This window comes from Diceros bicornis, chromosome 14 (genome assembly GCF_020826845.1).
Source record: "Diceros bicornis minor isolate mBicDic1 chromosome 14, mDicBic1.mat.cur, whole genome shotgun sequence".
NCBI classification, from domain to species: Eukaryota; Metazoa; Chordata; class Mammalia; order Perissodactyla; family Rhinocerotidae; genus Diceros; species Diceros bicornis.
The window spans coordinates 45262607-45277979 of record NC_080753.1 but is presented as its reverse complement, the minus strand read 5'-3'; the positions used below and the strand labels follow the sequence as shown (position 1 = coordinate 45277979).

Below are 15373 nucleotides of genomic sequence, written 5' to 3'. Positions count from 1 at the left end.
AACTTCCAAATGGATTTTTCCTTATTTCTCAAACTGTGGTTACAAGCACAGGGGCCATCCCCACTCCCATCTCAGACATCGGAGATATTGGCAGCCCCATAGATTTCCACAGGCTGCAAACCACCATCCCCACACATTCAGGGAGGAAGAGATCTTCAACATAACAGGCTGTGCATAAATAGTGCTCAACAGATTTTTAATCAGCTGATTTTTAAATGCATGTATATATCATAGGGACCCATACACCACACAAAACCTCCCTCCTTTTCGTGAAAAATGTAATATTTTATAATTGTTATCATATAAAATTAATGAAAACATTGGATCATCGACCTCTTACATTTTAAGTGAAACATTTGGTACTGAGAAAAAATTGAACTGACCCTGCAATCTGTGGTTTTGAAAAACACTTAGGTATACTGTTTCAAGGAACAATTTAACCTTCATAAGAGGAAAAGCCCTGAGTTTTTTTTTCTGCTTTTATGTTACATTTTGATGATGGCATTTTTTTTTTGGTAGCAGAATGTGTTTTTTGAATAAAATCTAACTAGTAAGTCAAATAAAAGAAGATCTTTGTATAGATTCAAGATGTTTATGATTAAAAAAAGGAGAATAAAGTGTTTACCTTTTGTTTTGTTTTTACCTTTCCAAAGTCTTTCATAGGTGATATTGCATCTGCATTGTGTTTCCAACCACCAGGACTTGTTGATTGAGAAGAAAATAACCCCTTCATGGGGTTTAGGGTATTTTGCAGGGCACCATATGCCCTGGGATTGCACATTAACACGACATGGCAAGTTGGTATGTCTGTCAGTATGTTGGAAGCTATGGGAGTGAAAAAGATAAGAATAAGAGTTCTCTAAACAAGTGGGATGTTTATATATATATATATATTTATGTAATACACATATACATGTACAGAAACATACATATATATTCACATTTGTACATACACATACCACATGTGTGTATATATTTATACACACACATATGCATGTATATATACATACATACACTATATAAAGGTTAGAAAGACACGGAAAAGCAGTTACGTGTTACAGTTGCATCCAGGTAAGAGAGTCATAATATAAAAAATTAGTTAAATCAGGAAGGTATGGGGAGATAAAATATACTCTGGGGTGAAAAAGATTTAAATTAAATTATAGGGTACTCACTTTCATCAAATGGAGATGGAGAGCTCCTAGTTTCATGAGATTTAGACAGATAAGAATTCTAGAGCCCAGTGGGGTAGAATTAAAGGTTGGGTCAAGGAGAAGTGGTTCATAACTCTTAAGAGATTAAGACACAAAGTTCTTAGCCTTAGCCTAAGCCAAGAAACTGGGCAAGACCCAGTCAGGATCTAGGTTTTGTATCTTTGTTACCGAACCAAGTGGGCTCGCCCTTGGTGAGTTAAACAAGACTCTACACCAATGGAAGTTGTCTCACAAGTAAAGTATATTGGCAGCAAATAGGAGGTCATGAGGAATCATTTCCAAAGTCATGGCGTACCTAAACAAAGGGAAGCAGGAACTTTTATTTCGGTGGGGGAATGAATATTCAAAAGAGAGAGGAGGGTATTTGCTTGCACAGGCTCAGTTAGAGAACATGCTTCCACACAATGAGGCCTAAGCTCCTCCTGGAGAGATCTTGGCATTAAAAATAAGGCAAAGGTCGTGGGCATAGCTGTTGTGGTGAGGCTTGGTCAGTTTCAGGATGGTTGGTGTTTACATATCCTTAACATACAAAAGGAAAAGAAACATCTTGGAAAAATAGTTAATTGCTTCCAAACCCACCTTTGAGTTTCTGGAGGTGCCTAGTGGGTGACATCTTGTAAAAGAATCATAGCACCTAAAAGGGCGGTGGAGGGAATGAAGTTACACTGGAAGGAAGGTTCCATGCCTCTTTCTACGGCTATTGCTCGGGTGAGCAGCAGCAGTGCCAGTAGAAGAAACACCACAAGGCCAGTGTTGGGGCCCATCAGGAAGTGCCCGTGAACTGCCATCTCCCTAATCCCCATACAGAAATGTTAGGGCACAGGCTTTGGATCACTCCTGGATGTGAATTTTGACTTTTGCTACTTACCAGCTGTTAAACTAGACCAGATAATCAACCCTTACGAGTGACAGTTTCTTAAAACATAAAGGGTGGCTAATATTTCAGTGTTATTATGAACATTAATTGATACAATGTATGTAAACCGTTTAGCAAATTGCCTAACATATAATAAACAATCCTCCAAACAAGAATAAAACTACCAACTATGTAAATATTATTACTATTCTAGATGGGAAATCTGAGGATCAGCAATTTTAGGTAACTCACCCAGTCCCAAGTAGAAAATGGGCTAGGATTCGTAATCAGATATGTCTAACTCCAAAACCTGTACCTTTTCAACTAAATCACACGGAATATGGGCATAATTCAGGCCAAATTCAGAGGCCATAGGGAAGAATGAGTTCATCCTTGGCAATATCAATGAGAAAATATCCCTAAACAAGATCTGCTATAGTTTATGTCAAGACAGATAATAAAAATACTTTAGTAAATTCTAAATTTTATTTGATTTAGATATTCAAGTGACTTGAAATAATCACGGCAGCATATGGTGCTAATCTTATGAAAATAATATTATATATGTTTTGGATTATATGCACAGCTAAGCGCTTTTCTCAGGTTCACACAATGATATAGGGTCTGCACAAACATCTTGATACAGCTCTCATAGGAGCCCAGGCAAGACTTATCACTGGAGTTTCTCAATATTTTACATATTTTTAAAAAATCTGTCCTCCACATTTGTCTCCTCACCTACTGCCACTTGTTTCTTTTCTGACACAGTGTGCCAGTCACTAAAGGAATATACGGACTAGGAAGGTAGCCAATAATGAGTTCATGACACATTCTTCAATCTCTGCCCAAGATCCATCATGGTATGGTTCTCTGGAGATTTTATGGAATTATTGGTTTCCACCTAGAGCCTAGTATTCGCCTATTTGTTTAAGTACAAACCACTCCAATGGCAGCAAAAGGAGTTTTCTGTGTAAAACTATAGCAAGGAGGCAGGTCCAGTAGCTCTTTAGATTCTTTCTTTGATTTATGAAGAGAGAAAAATAAGACAATACCAAAAACACTATGCTAGTCAGAAACCAGTGAAGCGAGCTCAAGAATAACACTTTGTTCTGAGCAGTGGAAGGTCAGAACTAATCCTCTCTCTCACCCTCATTTTGAGACCATCAGGGTGCAGTTTTGCAGGGGAATGATGAATTGGGGGTTGTCTTAGCTTGCTAGGTGCTGTAGATCTCATTTATTTTATTTTACAAGTCATTTGGCACAATGGTAATAATGACAATGAAATTGGATTCTTGCTCCTTAAAAAGGCCTTCTACTTTATACATAAATACCTTGGTCCATGCATTCACTTGTCAGGGGAAGGCCATTATCCAGTTACCACCTCTAGTTACAGTAACTTTAATTTAGTAATTTTAGTGGCACAATCAGGCTCATGCATAAGCAGGATAAGGATTTGCCTATACAGTGCTTTTTAGAAGTGTGAAAATGATCTCTTTTCCCAGAGTATCTTTTCTACCTACATGTAAAAGAAGCAGAGATCCTTCTACTAAAGAACTATCTCTTTCTTTTAAAATTCTATGCCCTTATGTATCTTTTAAAAAGCATATATTCTGCTGTTTATAAGCCATTTACTCATTGATGTGAACTGTATTATCTCCTCCAGGACAACTAGCAAAGATTTTAAGTAACATGAAAGAAGTGTATGCACCTGATTACTGTCTATACCAGACACCACACTCAGCACATTAATATGCATATGCATTTGATAAATGCTTGTGGATAAAAATAAGTACCTGATTTCAGTGTACAGGGGAAAAATAAATTACAAAATTCCGGATACTATGGGATGAGAAATCTTGATGGCAGATAAAAGAAGAATAATTAGAGAGAACATAGAGACAACTGAGACATTGTCAAAGATTGGTGCATGAAGAATAAATACATTTGGGGCCTGGATGGGGTTAGAATGAGGGTTCTCAGGGGCGGGCCCCGTGGCTTAGCTGTTAAGTGCACACACGCTTTGGCCATGCTGAGGCCTTGTCCCACATACAGCAACTAGAAGGATGTGCAACTATGACATACAACTATCTACTGGGGCTTTGGGGAAAAAAAAGGAGGAGGATTGGCAATAGATGTTAGCACAGAGCAGGTCTTCCTCAGCAAAAAGGAGGATGATTAGCACAGATGTTAGCTCAGGGCTGATCTTCCTTACCAAAAAAAAAAAAAAAAAACAAAACGGAATGAGGGTTCCCAAAAGGAAAGTCTGAGGCTTAGGAAGGGAATGTAGGAAAAACATCCAAAACAAAATTCACAGTTCTGCCTTAGAGTGATCCTGACAGAAAAATTTATAAAATCCTGCAAACTAAAGTTTTCTTAGCAATCAACTCCACATTGACTATTTCAACCACAAGTCTCTCTCGTCTAACCTGATCCCACTGAGGTATAGTTGATTTGGATTATTTTCAAAAGTATCCCTTCTAAGTTTCCTGATGAAATATGCTGAGCACATTTTGTCCCCTTGAAGTAAATGTGCCTTCCATGGTTCATTAAATCACCATGTCTCAAGCATAATTCAGCTCCATATTCATGGACACCTTAGAATCAAGCCATGCATTACTAAAACACCACTCCTTTTGACTACGGTGGCATTTGATAGTTATATTTTCTCAAAATAAAAGATATTTCCAAAAATGTGTTTGCTTAATTCAGATCTGGTGCTTCTAAGGTATTGTCTAGATTTAGGATTTTCAACTGATTTAACAATACTCATTTAAATAGTGTTTAAATAAAACTTTTAATCTATCCACCCACACACATACACACAAAATAGAATTTAAGATACTCCCACCTGCTACTGACGACTCTGATGAGTTAATAGTCTCAAAGCTGGCTATTGTTGATATTTGGGGTCTGTCAAAATGTATTTGCCTTGAAGGAGGTGAACCACAGTAGTAGCTACTGAAATGGGGCTTCTCAGCTTTCTGCTCAGATACCTCCACCTTCTATCTTCAAAAAGTGACAGTTTAGAAGCTTAAGACACCTATTAACCCCCGGGTGCCTTGAAATCACGAGAGTCCCCAACAATGAAAAGCTGAGGCTTCAAATGAATGTGGTGGAAAGAATGTTTACAGGTAAAAGTGTTTAAAGTTGCTATGAACAATCTACATCCCTACAGAATTTAGACACGACTTGTTTTCCTTCCAGATTAAACTCATGATTTCACCTCTTATGTTGTTCCGTTTATTTCTTACCCTGCTATTGACAGATTTGTCAGACTATGTCTTTTGATTGAAATAATATGCCTTGCCTTATCACCAACAAGGGTATATCAAAAAAGGAAAAATTGTATTTCAAAAGCCACCCACATTCACTCATTCATCCATTCAGCATACATTTATTGAGTGTGTACCACGTAATGCTCTAGGTGTTGGTGAAAAACATGGGCAAAGTCCTTGCACCAAAGGAGCTAAGATGCTATTGGAGGAAGATAGATATTAAAAAACTGTACCAATAAATAAATAAAACAATTTTAGAGTGGGATAATGCTAAAAAGAAACAAATCAGGATACCAGGACAGAGAGAGATGGATGGAGTGGTCAAAAACAGTGCCTCTGAAGACAAGTTGCCCTTTGAGTAGAGTTCTAATGATGGGAAGAAGTGAACTCTGAGATCTTGGGTAGTAATGCTCCAGGCCCATGGAATAGCAAGGGTGGAAATGAGGAGTCATCATCAGTACAAGAAGACCATTGTGGCTAGAGAGGGTTGAATGAGAAGGAAAATGGTAGGAGATGAGTTGGAGAGGAGAGAGCGGGTGGGAAGGCAAAACAAAGTACATCCTTGTGGGAATTTGGATTTATTCTAATGATATGATTTGGATTTTCAAAAGATCACTCTGGGTGCTGTTTGGGAGTGGTCTGTCCTAATCCATTTGGGCTGCTGTAACAGAATAACATAGAATGGGTAGCTTATAAATAGCAGACATGTATTTCTCACAGTTTTTGAGGCTGGCAAATCCAAGATCGAGGAGTCAGCAGATTTGGGTCTGATGAGAACCCACTTTCTGGTTCATAGACACCCATCTTCTCCTTGTATCCTCACATGGCTGAAGAAGGCAGGGAGCTCTCTGGGGTCTCTTTTGTAAGGGCACTAATCCCATTCATGAGGGCTCCATCTTCATGACCTAATTACTTCCCAAAGGCCCCACCTCCTAATACCATCACATTGGGAGTTAAGATTTCAACATTTGGATTTTGGGGAGATGTAAACATTTAGTCCATTGCATGGTCTTAGGGAGTCAAGAGTGGAATCAAGGGGACTAATTATTTTACTTCCTAAAGCTTTATAGTTTTGAGTGTTTCTTCTTAATCCTTCTCCTTTGATGCATGAATCACTATGTCTATGAAAGCGCACATCATCATTGCTCTCGTACTCTATGTAGAGAAAGGGAGCCCAGCCTGTAGTTCCTACAGGTGTTATGTCGGGATGACGGGGAAGGGAGAATTTCTCCCCAGGTCCAATTCACATGAGCTTCGAGCATGATTTCCAGACAATAACTGTCAGATCACAGATTTTTTGTTTATATCTCTAATCTTCCGAGGCAAGGTGGTAATGTAGACATAACGTAAGATTCAGAGTCAGGTTTAGAGTCTGCTCTCCATCACTTACTAGTTGCATGATTTTTGGAAAGTCGCTTAACATATTTAGACCTCAGGTTCCTCTTCTTCAAAGGGAATGCACCAGTGTGTAGGATCAAATGAGACAACATGTGACAGGGCTTTATAAATTTTAAAGCACTATGTAAATGTTAGGCATTTTGATGAACAAGTTACTCTCCATATTTCAAGCACAGAGACGAACATATATTAAGGTGTATTGTCACACGCAACATTGGGCCTTTGAGCTGAGCTCCTACCACTATCCTGGAATACCTCCCACACCTCAAAGTCAAGGCGATAGTGGAAATTGGAAAGGGAAGGAGATAACAGTCACATTAAAATAAAAAGTTGGAAAGGGAATTTGAAAGTTAATATAGTCCAGGGGCAGGGAAACTTTTTCTATGAAGGGCCAGAGAGTAAATATTTTAGGTTTGCTGGCTATACTGTCTCCATTGCAAATGCTCATCTCTGCTGTCATAGCATGAAATCAGCAAGACTTTCGAGTGTGGCTGTGTTCCAATATAACTTTAATCGTGGACAATGAAATATGAATTTCATATAATTTTCATGAGTCAAAAAATATTCTCCTTTTGATTTTTTTCCAACTATTTAAAAATGTAAAAATTGTTTATATCTTGTGGGCCATACAAAAATGTGTGGTGGCCTGGATTTGATTCAAGGGCCATAGGTTGCGAACTCCTGATATAGCCCATTCCTCTCTCTCCTCAATTAATGGTGAGAGACAACCCAAACCAACTAGCTGCTAATTTATCTGTTAGGAATACTTGAGTAGATAGGATAATTAGAACTTTGCAGTGAGAGAACATCATTCAAAAAACGACTAATAAAAAAAACTCTATTTATACAGAGAATTTTAAAAAGACTTTAATTGAATAAAGAAGATGACTTACAAATGCTGTGCTACTGGACCTCTACTGATAAGAACGTCCAACTAGATTGAGAAGTTTGCTAATTGACACATGTAAGTTTATAAAAGATAAATAGAGCTTCATTTGTAGAACACATAGGCTGTGTTATTATGCACAGACAGACCAAGTTCACTGTTGCTAAGAATCCTGTCAGATTAAATCAACCTGCAAATATATAATTGTGACATCTTGTTCTCATTGGTACAATGCGTGCCACTGGAGTCATTATCTCAAAGCTCTTTCACTCTGAGGAGCATCAGTGTTTCATTATATTCTTTTATGAGACCTCATTTGTAGACATCATCCTCTTTCAGAGTTGGCTTTGCTCAGAAAAAGTAGGTCATTATTTTCAAGGCTGTCCCCAGTAGTACTAAACATTAGGCCTTTCAGCAGTGTCCTTTTAAATAGAGCATCTTGTGGAACCAAAACTCCATGTTCTTGCCTGAAATTCTTTAGCTATAAATTGACAGATGGATGCATTTCTCAATTCCTACAGGCCCTCACTGTCCTCAGCAAGACCCAGAGAAGATGACAGGTTTGTAGCCTGTTTAATCTACCAGGTGGGTCATAGTCTTCATAACAAATGGGGGGAAACAATATTTTATGTCCGTATTTCAGATAAGGAGCTAAAATTGTGAATAATTTGAGAATAATTTTTATGAATCTCTGGGAGGAAAGGAATTGCAGCTAACACGTGAAGTGAGGGTGGCTAAAGATCAGGGGTGGACGATCTATGGCCCATGGGCCAAATGCCTGTTTTAGTAAATAAATTTTTATTAGAACACCATGTTCATTTGTTTATGTATTGTCTGCGGCTGCTTTGTCACTATAAAGGCGGAGTTGAGCAGGTTGCAACAGACACGTATGGCCAGCAATGTCTAAAATATTTACTGGTCCTTCATGGAAAACTTTGCTGACTTCTGCTGAAGATTATTAAAATCACAAAGTTAAAAATATAAATGCATTTGAGTTAGTATTTTTTGACAAAACTCGAGGATTTTTTCAGAATTAAATCTAGCATGCTATTTTCAACTTAAAATGAGACATGGTGTCTAAAGTGCTTTTGCTCCCCTTTGTTGATCTAAATTAACAGTATCTAATAATGAGTACTGTGTATTCTACCAGTATTTCAAAGAAAACTCAAGTAAAGTTCTTTCTGGGTGTATGTGCTTGTGTATGTGTTCGTGTGTGTGTGTGTTTAATAGAAACAAAGATTTCTGAGTTGTTAATTTGTGTGCATGTGTGAGGAAGATTAGCCCTGAGCTAACATCTGTTGCCAATCCTCTTTTTGCTGAGAAAGACTGGCCCTGAGCTAACATCTGTGCCCATCTTCCTCTATTTTATGTGGGACGCCTGCCACAGCATGGCTTGATAAGCGGTGTGTAAGTTCGTGCCTGGGATCCGAACCCGCGAACCCCAGGCCACTGAATCCGCGAGCAGGAAGTTAACCACTATGCCACTGGGCTGGCCCCGTGAGTTATTAATTTTAAATTGAAATAGGAGGTGTACACTCATGCTATCAAACATAACATGCCCAACCTGCATAAGCCTGACAGTTCATCAATAAGCATCAAGCTTGGGAGGAGACGGTACTTCAAAAGTAAGAAATTCTTCAGATGCTTTAAGAAGGAACTAGTCCCTTTTCCTTATGTGGGACTTCTTACTTTCCTAGAATCACTTTAGAGTTGAAATCGTGGTATATTCTGCCCTTGTCCATATCTCCCGAAGTGGTGTGAGGGCCCACTCAGGAGAGAGATGTTATGTCTGCTGATGAACATATCTTATAGGTATTCTACAAGTTAGCCAATTGCTTTGTCCTTTCACTGGAGATGGGGAACACATACTGCAATACTCGCAGGGAAAATAATCTCGTTCAACAGAAGGTTGGATCCAGCAAAGAAACTACAGATCTTCTTTAACTAAATTCAGATACAATTGTTTCCTTTTACTTTCCCTAAATTCTTTTTACATGCATACATTGTTAAAAAGTACCACCTACACTCTCTCTGCCAGTCAGCACACAGTTGGAGATGGGGCACTTGATTTGGCAGTTACTGAAAAGCTACTTTTAAGGCTGCGTACATATGAGATTTTTACGGTTCTACAAATGTGCTTCTATTTCTAAAAAGAAATTTTTCTTAACCAGAATCCATTCACCAATGCAAAATTTACATTGTGGTCAAATATAGCACAAAGAAATAAGGGAATATATAAGCATCTTTTCTAGAAATTATGATTTTTATGATGTCTTTTTCTTTTGAAAGTCCAAAAGTAATCCAAATGCCCATCACCTAACCCAGTGACTACTTGTCATTAATTCTGATTTACTTATAAAGGTCTTCTGTTAAGTGAACAAGGGCTCAGTGTGTGTAATGGTAGCTTGATTTTCCTTCTTTTGACATCTGTTAAAAATGAGCTATGATATCATCAATCATATTAACCCTGTGGTATTGTGTTATTCCTTGGGTGTTCCCAGATTTCATCTGACAACTTTTTCTAGGATTCAAACCATAAACATTTCCTCCAGAGACTGTAATGAGAGGTGTAGATAAAAATCCAGGGGACTGGAAGTGATTAAAAACAAAAAATAAAAAGCAACAAAACCCCAACGAACATACTTTGCACTCCCGCTTTCCCCAACCTACAAAATTAATTCTTCACCTTAATTTCCTACAAATATAAGAAACCAGTAGAACCACTGGAACTTGAAAATCTAAAGAAATATAAGTGCAATTGTGCAATTACCCAAAACTAAAGAAGAGAGAAGTTTTTGGAACAATATTAAATTTATTCTAAAGTGATATAAAGCAGTATAAGAAAACATGTAATATCATAAATTTGAGCAGAATGTAATAATCTGCATGATGATAACTAAAATAATAATCAAGCATAAGATTTTATCACTTTAAGAATAATGAAGTATTTTATTGACAATTTCTGGTAGTATTTCATTTATACAACAAGGAACAATAAATAAAATAGTTTTGTTGAAAACAATGAAGTCAATAGAAAAACAATAGTGTATTTCTCATACTTAGAACATTTCTATTTCTCTTTTTGGATATCTATACATAACCCAAGAGTTTGGAATCCAACTCTCAATTAAATGTCAAAGTGTTTTTAAGAGCTACTTAATGCTTATTTGGATTACAAACAACAAAATAGCATAAGGAGCGCTTTGTCATAATAATTTATCTATACATTGGATTTAAATTTGGCTGAGTGATTTTCAGTTCAGTTTATATTAAATAAACACAATTTTTATTATTGCTCTTTGCAAGGTAAGCATTATGAGAGACTTTACCAAGAGCTTTGTGAGGAAACCAGCTAGTTTTCATCCCAGTTATTTCTTATTCTTCTTGAGCAACATGCAGCTATGCTAGCAATTATGCACAGCTATATGACTGACTATCAGCCAGTTGAATATGTGTGGGTGGGAGCCATGTGCACCATTTCCAGGCTTGGCGCATTGCAATTCTCTGTGTCCTTTCCTCTTTCACAGTGACTTTGGAAGCTCTCTGTGGAACATGGTGGAGACACGGGGGGAATGGGATCAGCTCCCTGAAACATGGAGAAGAGCCATCTAGCAATCAGGAACATCTATTTGGGACTTTAAGTGAGCAAGCAAGAAACCACTGATACATGGGAGTTTATTTATTGTAACAGCTAAACTTACCTGCGGTAATACAAACTTGAAATAATTTGGATGTGATTCAGAATAATTTTATAAGTGTGGATACTAATAAGTCTATGGAAATGTTGGATCAAAGTTGTTTATTAATAATTTCATTAGTAATTTCCACTTAGCATCTCAAGTCATAATGAAAAGTCCATTTTCCTATGACCTGATAGCCAGCTTTGATATAAAGAATTCGAATAATTCAAGAATAAAAGTAACAAAGAAATAAAACAAAGCTCAAGGACTAACTTATATCACCAGCTACATCATCTTTCCACGGTAGAAATATGTTGGGAGAAATTCCAGTTATTTACAGCCTCTATTTGTATATGAATCTCAGAATCTTATTGAAACTTACTTCTTATGTTCAGACCACAGGAAGAAATTGACTTCCAAAGGAATAACTTCAAATTCTATATAACTTTTGCATCACAATATTAATCTCTGGTGTAATTGGCCTTCATCATTTAATTGAAGGGAGTGACCATGGGTGAAGAAGGAAGAGAAAAATCACCAATATTCACTTTGACTCAAGTTCCGTGACCCAGCCCACCATTCTTCTGTTCATGGGAAAATATACCTTCCTGGACATACCAGCATCCTTTTTTTTTTTTTTTTTTTTTGATGCAAACACCCCAAATAATTATAGAAAGAACTAAAAGTCATATAAAGCAATCTTACCAAGTTTAAGTTGGCATGTGCAAAAGGTAACAGTGACGTACTACACCCCCAAATCCCTTTGATACATCCAAAGTAGAATCTTCATATGTAGTTGATAACTTGGGGTGACGCTCAACTAAATAGCCTGCCAACTCTGGGAATGCTCTTCCCATTCAAAAGAGGTTTGCTTCCAGGACTCATGTATGTACTTTGTGACCACTTCTGACCACAGTGCATTGGATCAGTTAGGCAGATAAGATTCTCCCTCTAGGGATTCTGGGATTTAGGTATAGCAATAGCAGTAAGTCTGGACTGTAACTAGACATAGTGGTATGTAAACTGTAGTCTGCAAATGGAAAGTAGCGCTAGTCTTAAAGGAGAATGATTCAGGCCTAGAGATGAGAGAATCTGAGCAGGAGATAGAGAAAGAAAGATTCAAAGACAGAGACAGAGAATGAATGAATGAGAGAGAACCTAGATTGCTAGTGGCTTTCCTCTTCCTGGTTATAAACCCTCCTCTGGAAAGTGTCTAACTTCTGGGCTGTTCCAGAATATAGGTGCAAATAAATGACACATTCAAGGCTCCCCAGTACAGGCCTGTTCTCTCTAGTAATAAATTATGCCTTTAATAAGCCTTTATCTATTAACTCCCCCTCCCCAACATTCATAATATATTTTCCTCTGCTTTACTCATTTTTCAGCAAGTCATTTCCTACTTATCTGTAAAGATCTGGATCAAGTATCACCTCCTCTGTGAAGTTTTATCAAATTCTGTTAGACAAAGTTAGTCATTTCTGCACCTGTGTTTTCATAGGACTTTCCACATTCCTAAGTTATAACTATTTGCCTATGCAACTCTCATCCCTCAAACTGGGAGTACTTGTGGGTAGAACTGTACTTTACTTTTCTTTGAATCTCTAGCATCTAGCGGTGTCTGGCACATAGTAGGTCTCAATAAATGTTTGTTAAATTAACGAATCAATGCAGCCAATTTAGTTTGGTTTACTTCCTCCATGATGTCTTAAAACACCAAGAGACTCCTAAAAATACTGTGTGCACCTCAATATTTTGAAGCAAACCTTTCCCTTCTAAGGAACTCTCTGCCTCCTTACCCTCTGTCCACACTCACCTGGAGACAGGATCTTTCTAGAATACTTATTATTTTATAATTAACATATTTTTCAAGAGAAGTGACTCAATCCTGCCTATAGCTGGGGCTCATTAGCAAATGAGGCTTTTCCATTCCAAAAATCACAGCTAGAATGAGTTTACACTTCAAGAAATTATCTAAAGAAATAAATTATAAAAGATTCAAAAATTACTATGATTTAGATTTATTAACAGGAAGCAGTCTATTTTATTGTTCAAACTACCAAGATATGTTAGATATGATATTATGAAGCATCAAACTGATTTGAAGGAAAGCATGGATTATAATATAGATTTTTTTTAGAGACCCTGATAAGCGTAAAGCATCTTAGGATAGTGAGTGAAACAAATTGTATATCCTAAGTCTCAGGAATGCTAGCTCTCTATCGTATTGGAATCAAGATCTAGTCTCACTACTGTTAACGCAGGGAGTAGCTGCTTAACTGAAATCCATGTGTAGCAGGCATGGCTACACGGCTTTTGTTTTCTTCTTGTTTCAAAGAAGCATGAGCTATTGGATGACCAGATTTTTAAATATCTACAGAGGAGAAAACAAACAAAAGTTAAGAGATTTTTTTCTGCATGTATGTGTCCTTCTGTTTGTTTCTCGTATATATATATGCAAAATTATATGTGTAACATATACATGTATATATACTCAAGTGTATATATATGTATGTATTTGTGTATTGTATATATATATCTATATTCACACACATATATATCAATCTGAAAGAGCTCTTCTGATTTTTTTCCTTTAACCTTTCATAAGGTGAAGTTTCATCAAATCATATCATGTGACTCTCCAGGAACCTCACTGAATGGGTCTGACTCATCGTCTGGGAATTTTAAATAGGCATGTGCTTCCATGAGAGTTAATACTTAAAAACACACGTACACACAAACTGGCAGGGAAAGAGAGAAAGAGAGAGAAAAAAAATGCAAGTGAAACTTTTCCTTGGCACAAACACTCGGGTCAGACACTGGCCACTCAATATTTCACAGTTAATTACCAGGTGGAATTACCTTTGGAGGGAAGGTGGTGGCTCAGTGCTCAGGGGACAGAAGCAGTAAATCTACAGTTTATATCGTTAAGTCAGCCGGGTTGGATTTAGCAGTGAAAGGAAGTGCCCCTGAAATATTTGACCCTGATTCCCCTCTGAGATATGAAATTTTCCTCAGAACCAAGGGCTGTGTCTGCCCACTAGTGGTCAGATGGCAGAGCTGGTACCCAGACATTCCCTAGAGGATTTTATGCCAAGTTCTATCTGGATCTGTGTGGGGATGGCAATGGTCACCCAACCTGATTTTTAAGTAAAGGAGTTTGGGATCTATCAACTCAGCTGTGTCAGAGAAGTTGGAAAGAATAACACAGGCCAAGTCCGCCTCAAGCAAAAGTTTCTATTTCCAAAAGTTACTTAAAACTCTTATTGATGACAAGTAAGCTTTGCAATAGGAACTGAGATTTCAAATCTATTACCAAAGGATCAGTGGTGTCAATAACACCTAGTACAAACTAACAACTTTCTCCTCTTTCTTCCCAGATCTTCATAGAAGACCACACGGGGATATTTTCCTGTTTGAAGATTACTGAATGTTCTTCCATTGCCAATGGAATGAATTTGAAAACCCTTAGACTGGAATTAAAACTCTTCCACGAATTGGTCCTAACTTATATTTTCATCATTATCTCCATTACCCCTAAACAAAATCTATATTCTAGCTAAACTCGATTAAACACTGTTCTCAGTAGAATTTTCACAGTTTGTCTGTCCTCCACGCTTGGCTCATGACGGCCCACTTGAACTATCGGCCATATTCTAACATCTATCTATACAAATATTACCTTTGATTCAAAGTCAAGTCCAATATCAACATTAAACTCTAAAATTCCTACCACAGCATGTAGTAATTTTGTGGTACTTGTTAAAACTTACTTTCATTGCCGTGTTCGTATCTCAAACAATCACTAGATATATGCCCTCTCAACAGAAATTATGTTTTATTCTCTTTTTTACCCTCATAATGTTTGGCAAAGGTATTTTCCTTATAATAAGGTATCTATAAATATTTGTTGAAAATAAAACACAGAAATAAATCAGTAGTTTAATTTTCAAGTCAAGACTTAAATCTAGCACAGTTTTATTGTGGTCCAAGGCAACACGACAAAGCTACCCGTTCGTGGGTTTAGTTTCTTCCATCAGCTCTAAGAACTTCAATCTTACAGTATG

The 15373-nt window shown here is 37.3% G+C and overlaps 1 long non-coding RNA gene across 2 annotated transcripts in view; it reads right to left on the bottom strand.

Annotated features, from left to right (window-relative positions):
- The window catches only part of LOC131414097 (uncharacterized), a 64923-nt gene that overhangs the window by 935 nt on the left and 48615 nt on the right, over positions 1 to 15373 (bottom strand). For both annotated transcript variants that reach the window (XR_009222108.1, XR_009222109.1), the window contains one exon: positions 644 to 825. This is a non-coding gene — a long non-coding RNA (uncharacterized LOC131414097). The remainder of the gene's footprint in view (positions 1 to 643; positions 826 to 15373) is intronic.